The following is an 8919-nucleotide window of genomic DNA, read 5'->3' on the forward strand; positions in this document are numbered from 1 at the left end:
AGTGGCCCATACGTATATAATTAGGAAACATGCATTAAGTCAGTGGTCCTCAACCTTTTTTGCGCCACGGACCGGTTTATGCCCGACAATATTTTCATGGACCGGCCTTTAAGGTGTCGCGGATAAATACAACAAAATAAAACTAGTACCGGTACCGGAAAAAAAGAAGATTTATTTATGACACACTTGAAAAGACCCAGGGACACCGAGTTAACGATAAAAACGATAACAAAATAACGCTGAATACCGATAAAAACCCTGAAAACCATACATTTCACAACTGAGCCTCAACTCTCGCGGACCGGCACCTTTCCGAGGCCCGGGGGTTGGGGACCGCTGCATTAAGTGCACTAATTTCTCACACTTATCAGTGGCTCATGGTTGCTTAAGGCCTATGTCTGTACTTGACCACAGAGGCAGAGCATCATTCAACCTGCCAGCTGCCTATCTTGGGAGCTTTTCAAGGATGACAGACTCCACTTTCTCTGCAGCAAGACAGCTCATAACTTTTTTACAGTGTCTCCCTGTCCTCAGACTTCTATATATTCTTCTGTAATAGATAACTATACACTATCATTGCAATCTACACTACAGCTCAAAGGTTTGAAGTCAGTTTTCACCTGGTTTATAACCATGTGATCTGTCCACACAGCAGTGATGGTTACTAAAAATGGGCCCATGTATATGTGTGTAGACATTTCCTAATGCATCATGGGTGATTTAACATAAATGATTCATTAAACACACATCTGTGAAAACATTTCTGATCATTTTCATGTAATATTATGTTAAAAGTAAATGTAAATTATTAATTAAAAAGACGACAGTTTGAATCTGACCACAAACTTTTGAGCAGTAGTGTGTGTTGTATGCATGTGTCTGTCTGTATCTGATCAGGATTTTGTCATCAGTGTCAACAAAACGCTCATTTTTTAGCTGTTTCTATCATCAAAAATTGGGTTGGAGTGTTTTAACTCTGATGGCAATCTCTCCCTAACAAGTCCACTTTATTGCGTGCTCATTTTCTCCTATTAGTGGTTCATAGGAGTCTAACTAATGAACTGTATGCATGTTTCCTAATCTGTCACACTTATCAGTGGCTCATGGTTGCTTAAGGCCTATGTCTGTACTTGACCACAGAGGCAGAGCATCATTCAACCTGCCAGCTGCCTATCTTGGGAGCTTTTCAAGGATGACAGACTCCACTTTCTCTGCAGCAAGACAGCTCATAACTTTTTTACAGTGTCTCCCTGTCCTCATACTTCTATATGTTCTTCTGTAATAGATAACTATACACTATCATTGCAATCTACACTACAGCTCAAACGTTTGAAGTCAGTTTTCACCTGGTTTATAACCATGTGATCTGTCCACACAGCAGTGATGGCTACTAAAAATGGGCCCATGTATAAGTGTGTAGACATTTCCTAATGCATCATGGGTGATTTAACATAAATGATTCATTAAACACACATCTGTGAAAACATTTCTGATAAACTTTGCCTAATTTTATGTTATAGCAAATATAATTTTAAAATTAAAACAAGAATGTTTGATTCTGACCACAAACTTTTGAGCAGTAGTGTGTGTTGTATGCATGTGTCTGTCTGTATCTGATCAGGATTTTGTCATCAGTGTCAACAAGACGCTCATTTTTTAGCTGTTTCTATCATCAAAATTGAGTTGGAGTGTTTTAACTCTGATGGCAATCTCTCCCTAACAAGTCCACTTTATTGCGTGCTCATTTTCTCCTTTTAGTGGCCCATACGTATATAATTAGGAAACATGCATTAAGTCAGTGGTCCTCAACCTTTTTTGCGCCACGGACCGGTTTATGCCCGACAATATTTTCATGGACCGGCCTTTAAGGTGTCGCGGATAAATACAACAAAATAAAACTAGTACCGGTACCGAAAAAAAGAAGATTTATTCATAACACACTTGAAAAGACCCAGGGACACCGAGTTAACGATAAAAACGATAACAAAATAACTCTGAATACCGATAAAAACCCTGAAAACCATACATTTCACAACTGAGCCTCAACTCTCGCGGACCGGCACCTTTCCGAGGCCCGGGGGTTGGGGACCGCTGCATTAAGTGCACTAATTTCTCACACTTATCAGTGGCTCATGGTTGCTTAAGGCCTATGTCTGTACTTGACCACAGAGGCAGAGCATCATTCAACCTGCCAGCTGCCTATCTTGGGAGCTTTTCAAGGATGACAGACTCCACTTTCTCTGCAGCAAGACAGCTCATAACTTTTTTACAGTGTCTCCCTGTCCTCAGACTTGTATATATTCTTCTGTAATAGATAACTATACACTATCATTGCAATCTACACTACAGCTCAAACGTTTGAAGTCAATTTTCACCTGGTTTATAACCATGTGATCTGTCCACACAGCAGTGATGGCTACTAAAAATGGGCCCATGTATAAGTGTGTAGACATTTCCTAATGCATCATGGGTGATTTAACATAAATGATTCATTTAACACACATCTGTGAAAACATTTCTGATCATTTTCATGTAATATTATGTTAAAAGTAAATGTAAATTATTAATTAAAAAGACGACAGTTTGAATCTGACCACAAACCTTTGAGCAGTAGTGTGTGTTGTATGCATGTGTCTGTCTGTATCTGATCAGGATTTTGTCATCAGTGTCAACAAAACGCTCATTTTTTAGCTGGTTCTATCATCAAAATTGAGTTGGAGTGTTTTAACTCTGATGGCAATCTCTCCCTAACAAGTCCACTTTATTGCGTGCTCATTTTCTCCTATTAGTGGCTCATACGTATATAATTAGGAAACATGCATTAAGTCAGTGGTCCTCAACCTTTTTTGCGCCACGGACCGGTTTATGCCCGACAATATTTTCATGGACCGGCCTTTAAGGTGTCGCGGATAAATACAACAAAATAAAACTAGTACCGGTACCGGAAAAAAAGAATATTTATTTATGACACACTTGAAAAGACCCAGGGACACCGAGTTAACGATAAAAACGATAACAAAATAACTCTGAATACCGATAAAAACCCTGAAAACCATACATTTCACACCTGAGCCTCAACTCTCGCGGACCGGCACCTTTCCGAGGCCCGGGGGTTGGGGACCGCTGCATTAAGTGCACTAATTTCTCACACTTATCAGTGGCTCATGGTTGCTTAAGGCCTATGTCTGTACTTGACCACAGAGGCAGAGCATCATTCAACCTGCCAGCTGCCTATCTTGGGAGCTTTTCAAGGATGACAGACTCCACTTTCTCTGCAGCAAGACAGCTCATAACTTTTTTACAGTGTCTCCCTGTCCTCAGACTTCTATATATTCTTCTGTAATAGATAACTATACACTATCATTGCAATCTACACTACAGCTCAAAGGTTTGAAGTCAATTTTCACCTGGTTTATAACCATGTGATCTGTCCACACAGCAGTGATGGTTACTAAAAATGGGCCCATGTATAAGTGTGTAGACATTTCCTAATGCATCATGGGTGATTTAACATAAATGATTCATTTAACACACATCTGTGAAAACATTTCTGATCATTTTCATGTAATATTATGTTAAAAGTAAATGTAAATTATTAATTAAAAAGACGACAGTTTGAATCTGACCACAAACTTTTGAGCAGTAGTGTGTGTTGTATGCATGTGTCTGTCTGTATCTGATCAGGATTTTGTCATCAGTGTCAACAAAACGCTCATTTTTTAGCTGTTTCTATCATCAAAATTGAGTTGGAGTGTTTTAACTCTGATGGCAATCTCTCCCTAACAAGTCCACTTTATTGCGTGCTCATTTTCTCCTATTAGTGGTTCATAGGAGTCTAACTAATGAACTGTATGCATGTTTCCTAATCTGTCACACTTATCAGTGGCTCATGGTTGCTTAAGGCCTATGTCTGTACTTGACCACAGAGGCAGAGCATCATTCAACCTGCCAGCTGCCTATCTTGGGAGCTTTTCAAGGATGACAGACTCCACTTTCTCTGCAGCAAGACAGCTCATAACTTTTTTACAGTGTCTCCCTGTCCTCAGACTTGTATATATTCTTCTGTAATAGATAACTATACACTATCATTGCAATCTACACTACAGCTCAAAGGTTTGAAGTCAATTTTCACCTGGTTTATAACCATGTGATCTGTCCACACAGCAGTGATGGCTACTAAAAATGGGCCCATGTATAAGTGTGTAGACATTTCCTAATGCATCATGGGTGATTTAACATAAATGATTCATTAAACACACATCTGTGAAAACATTTCTGATAAACTTTGCCTAATTTTATGTTATAGCAAATATAATTTTAAAATTAAAACAAGAATGTTTGAATCTGACCACAAACTTTTGAGCAGTAGTGTGTGTTGTATGCATGTGTCTGTCTGTATCTGATCAGGATGTTGTCATCAGTGTCAACAAAACGCTCATTTTTTAGCTGTTTCTATCATCAAAATTGAGTTGGAGTGTTTTAACTCTGGTGGCAATCTCTCCCTAACAAGTCCACTTTATTGCGTGCTCATTTTCTCCTATTAGTGGCTCATAGGAGTCTAACTAATGAACTGTATGCATGTTTCCTAATCTGTCACACTTATCAGTGGCTCATGGTTGCTTAAGGCCTATGTCTGTACTTGACCACAGAGGCAGAGCATCATTCAACCTCAATTCAAATATTATTCCTTAAAACTTGCATAGATCACCAATTATGAATGACGATTGATTAAATATTAACTGGTGTATGGATTGCAACAATAATAGCGAGTGTGTAGATTATATTACCTTTCCTCAGTTTATCACATTAAATCTCAGCTTACTAGTGACCCAGCATTTTTCTAAGTACAGAAGCGCTAAACAACATCATTTTTTCAAGTAATATAAAAATCATCTTTATATATTACCTTTTTAAACATCCCATTTTTCTTTCTAATGTCATTAAAACAATTTTGCACATTTGAATAACAGTAGTCAGACCTCCAGATCTTTTAAGCTTTCAGTTTTTTTCTCAGTGTCACACATGGATTAGTTTTCGTCTATTTCAATAAGAAAGTCAAATCTTCAAACCCTAAAGCAATCTTTGTTTCTTTCAATCATTCCAATATTTTTCATCTTCTGTTATATAATTGCAGTTAACCAGGGCTTAGCTACTCTGATCTACAGCAATTTTGGGGGTGTGGATACCCATTTTCTTTTTTTCACAGGTGCGGAGCCTTTTTCTACAAAATTACGAATAAACTGCATTTTTTAAAATTACCTTTAACATAAATGTAGACTGACAAGTAACTCAACCGATCACACAGTGATCAGTAGAGAAGAAAGAAAATAACCCATTTCAAAATTTCTAGTTCAGATCAAAATTATTGTTCTGATTAAGGAAACAGTAAATCTGGCCACATTATTGTCCCGATCCTCCAATTTTCCCTTTCCAATGTGACTAAATAAAATGCAACTTTTTTTTTTAAATAAAAGCAGTTGCACACCCAGATATTTCTTACAGTAAAAATCCTCCAACAACCTTTCAAAAGAAAATTTTTTGTCTTTCCTCAATTTTGAGACCAACTGAACCCACAAACCTGAAGCTGCAGACCCCAAACTAACCAAATTTAATGTTTCCTTAATCAGCACAGTAATTTTTAAGTCTTTATGTGTTATGTTTACTCACAGTTTTGATGCTTGCTTCTTCGACTTGACCCACGATTAGCTCTGCACCATCGCTCTGCTGTTTCCTCTCTCCTCATGCTTCTCCTTCGTGCGTCCTGTCCTCAAATATAATCCAACCTGCCTCCTTGTTTCCTCCTTGACTTGTATTCGCAAAATTTCCAGTTAAATTAAGAGTAATCCAGAAAAGTTTTCCTGCTTCAAAAGCTCTTCCAGTTGCCTGTCTTCTTGTCCTCCTTCAAATGTGCAGTTTATGAATTTGTATTTATTTGACTTCATATTGCCATGACAACATAACACAGAGCATCATGGTAGATTAAAGCAGGTGCTTCTGTCCGCTACAGAAATGCTGATAAACTCAATTTATTTGAGTTGTCTTAACTTAGAAAAACTAAGTAAGATGGAAGTTTTTCTTCTCAGTGTGGAAGGATGAAAGATGTGTTTTGAAAATGCCACGTCACTACCGTCCTCCTCCCTAGCATGGATCAGTCCGCATGTTCATGGTGCCAGCATTTTTTATGGAATATGTTGAGCAAACCTAGAAAAGCGTCAGCTCAAGGGATTATTGTTGTCATTGCTGTGGATCTTTACCTGATACACTGACTTGGTGAGTAAATGTTTACTCTTATTCAAACTGATTTTGTGGCTTCTCTTAGTTTAGCACCAGGTTTATAATCGTGCTAGCTAGTTAGTGTTAGCCTAGCGTTGCTGCTGCGGCTGGGCTCATGTTACTTAAAAATTAACACCACAGCCTTAAAAACCTTATATAAAAATATGTCTGTGAAATTTTCTGTTGATTGTTTGAAATAAAAAAGTGAGATAAGAGCCCAGACAAAATTCTTCGGGGGGGGTGAAAACAATAAGCCAAGAGTTAGCTGTGCTTGCGGACTCTTATCAAGCCTTGACCTCCCGGTCAGCTGGGTAACAGAGCTCTCCGAAAACGTGGAAGCACTTTTGCAAATATGTGATATTTTGATAAATTAAGTAGATATTTGAGCATTACACAGCTACATTCTCCACTGAAAATATCTTAAAAGGTTATTTTGTGACCCAGAAAGGGTAATCTAGGGGAAAGGAGGATCGCATATGTCGGCCATGGTTGTCGGAGCCTGTGCGTACTTGTAAGCTCGCCAATGGCGGAGGAGCGCGGCTTATTGCTTTTTCTGGGTCACAAAATCAACTTTTAAGATATTTTCAGGCGAGAATGTAGCTGTCGAAAGTTCAAATATCTGCTCGATTTATCAAGACATCACATATTTGCAAAAATGCCCCGACGTTTTCTGAGATGTCCATTTTTTTCATGCTTTGTGGCACCTTGAACATCTGTGGCATCTATTAATGTCAAATCTAGCCTTTATTTAACAACATAAGCAAACTCTATGTTACAATGATTGCACAGCCATTAAGGATCAAATCGGTTTCTGAAAAATGTTCTGTTTTTTCTCCCTCTGCTTGCTTCTTACTGTCTTTGAGGCTCGGGACCAGCACTCCTGCTGTTGGACAGAAAGACATCAACTCAGTGGTAAGTATTTTGGTTTTCCAATATATTAGCAACTGTCAGTGACATTTATATTAATCAGGCTGAACTTTAATCATACTTTAGATCAGCCTGTTTTACTTATTGTTTTATTTGTTTTTTGGTTTGGGGAAGTTGTTTCTTTACTGATCTTTTCCTGTCTTCTGTTATTAGACTTGAGATATGACTGCACTAGGCTGTTGCTGGTGACTCCAGTTAATTCTACAAGACATGCTGTGTAAGTAAACAAACAACAACAGTTTGGTCTGCATTTCTTGAAAGATCACATCCCCCAAACTTAGTTTAGAGGGTCTACACTGAATATAGTGAAGTCTGCAAGTTTTCTAACAGCAAAATTTGTTTTGTGCCCAAATCATTTTGCACATCATTAGAATGAAAGTTATTGGCCATGTTTGCATAGCCCTTTTTAAAATGATGCTTTCATGACATTATTGTGTGTCGGGTGGGGGTCAGGGCTATCCAGACTGACAATTGGGACATTGAATGTCACCTCTCCGGTGGGGAAGGAGCCTGAGATTGTCCAAATTGGAGTCTGTTTTATACCAAATGCAGAAAAAAATGTTTTAAGAAAGCAATTAAGTTCATGTTCCAAAAAATATGATTGTTTGCTTGCAGGACACCAGGAGAGATGAGTCCTCCGTCACAGATGGTGTGGTCAGTGAAGATGGTCGCCTGCAGGTTCAAGCTCACTGCATCTCCAACCCACATCCACTGCCACTGTACTTAAGGGAAGTTAAAGACTTTCTTCTGCACCTACATTTGGATCACCTCGATCCATGATAGTCATTCAGGCAGTAATGCCTGGACTGGAAACAAGCCATCCTTAAAATATTACAACATTCCAGCTCATGTGTTGGAATGCAAAACAAATGTGTTGTTTAAATTAGAGACTACACTTGTGACAGAACAACACATATTTTTATTTTGATTATATAAGTAATGTAAGTACAAAACAAAGTTGTGGTAGGCCTAATCTTATTTTTAGAATAACTACATCTGCGACTTTGTTTCATTGTAAGATTATAACAGTGATGGCAATATAATTGTTTGTTGTTCAGCAGAACAGTGTCCAGTATGTTGGCTGTTATACTTTGTTGTGTTTGAAAATAAAAGTTGGTCTGATTTTAACATCCTTACAAAAAGTGTTGTTAATTATTTTTAATCATATTCAGGTTACCACAAATTTTTTCATTTAGTTGAACTTGAAATGTTTGTCAGTAAGTAAACAATTAGCACTGTACAGTCAGAAATATCAAGTTATTCTTAATACTGCAGACTTGCACTGTATAAGTTGTCCTAACAGGCATCTTAAGTAAGCTTTACTTAGTTTTTTTGAGGCAATGAGTTTCCTTAATTTTTTTGAGTTCTGGGAACTAACAAGGCTTTACAGTGTACTCAAAATGAGTAAGTTGCCCTAACTTGGTCAACTTACGTAAACTTGATCCAATTTTCTTGAGTTCTGGGAACAAATGAGCTTGTACAGAGTACTCAAAATAAATAAGTTGTCCTAATTTAGTCATTTTTAGCTAAGCTTTACTCAATTTTTTTGAGGCAACGAGTTTCCTCAATTATTTTGAGTTCTAACTAATTCGATTTTACAGTGTGTAAGAGCAGGAATTTAACTACAAACCCTCATAGTTCCCGTCAGTATCATTCATTCTGCTCTGCCTCAATGGTCACAGTGGCTAGTTTACGTTTGCCCCATAGAAATCCACTGAT

General features: G+C 37.9%; 1 long non-coding RNA gene across 1 annotated transcript; it reads left to right on the forward strand.

Annotated features, from left to right (window-relative positions):
• The first annotated feature begins 6105 nt into the window (after positions 1 to 6105).
• LOC147326485 (uncharacterized) lies at positions 6106 to 8328 on the forward strand. The gene is made up of 4 exons (XR_015130614.1): positions 6106 to 6270; positions 7137 to 7185; positions 7354 to 7417; positions 7816 to 8328. It is a non-coding gene; the product is annotated as an uncharacterized LOC147326485 (long non-coding RNA).
• Positions 8329 to 8919: the final 591 nt, after the last annotated feature.

Source organism: Aulonocara sp. 'chitande type north' Nkhata Bay, linkage group LG7 (assembly GCF_057382095.1).
Source record: "Aulonocara sp. 'chitande type north' Nkhata Bay isolate Kocher_YH1m ecotype deep benthic linkage group LG7, A_spYH_male_GT1.1, whole genome shotgun sequence".
NCBI lineage: Eukaryota > Metazoa > Chordata > Actinopteri > Cichliformes > Cichlidae > Aulonocara > Aulonocara sp. 'chitande type north' Nkhata Bay.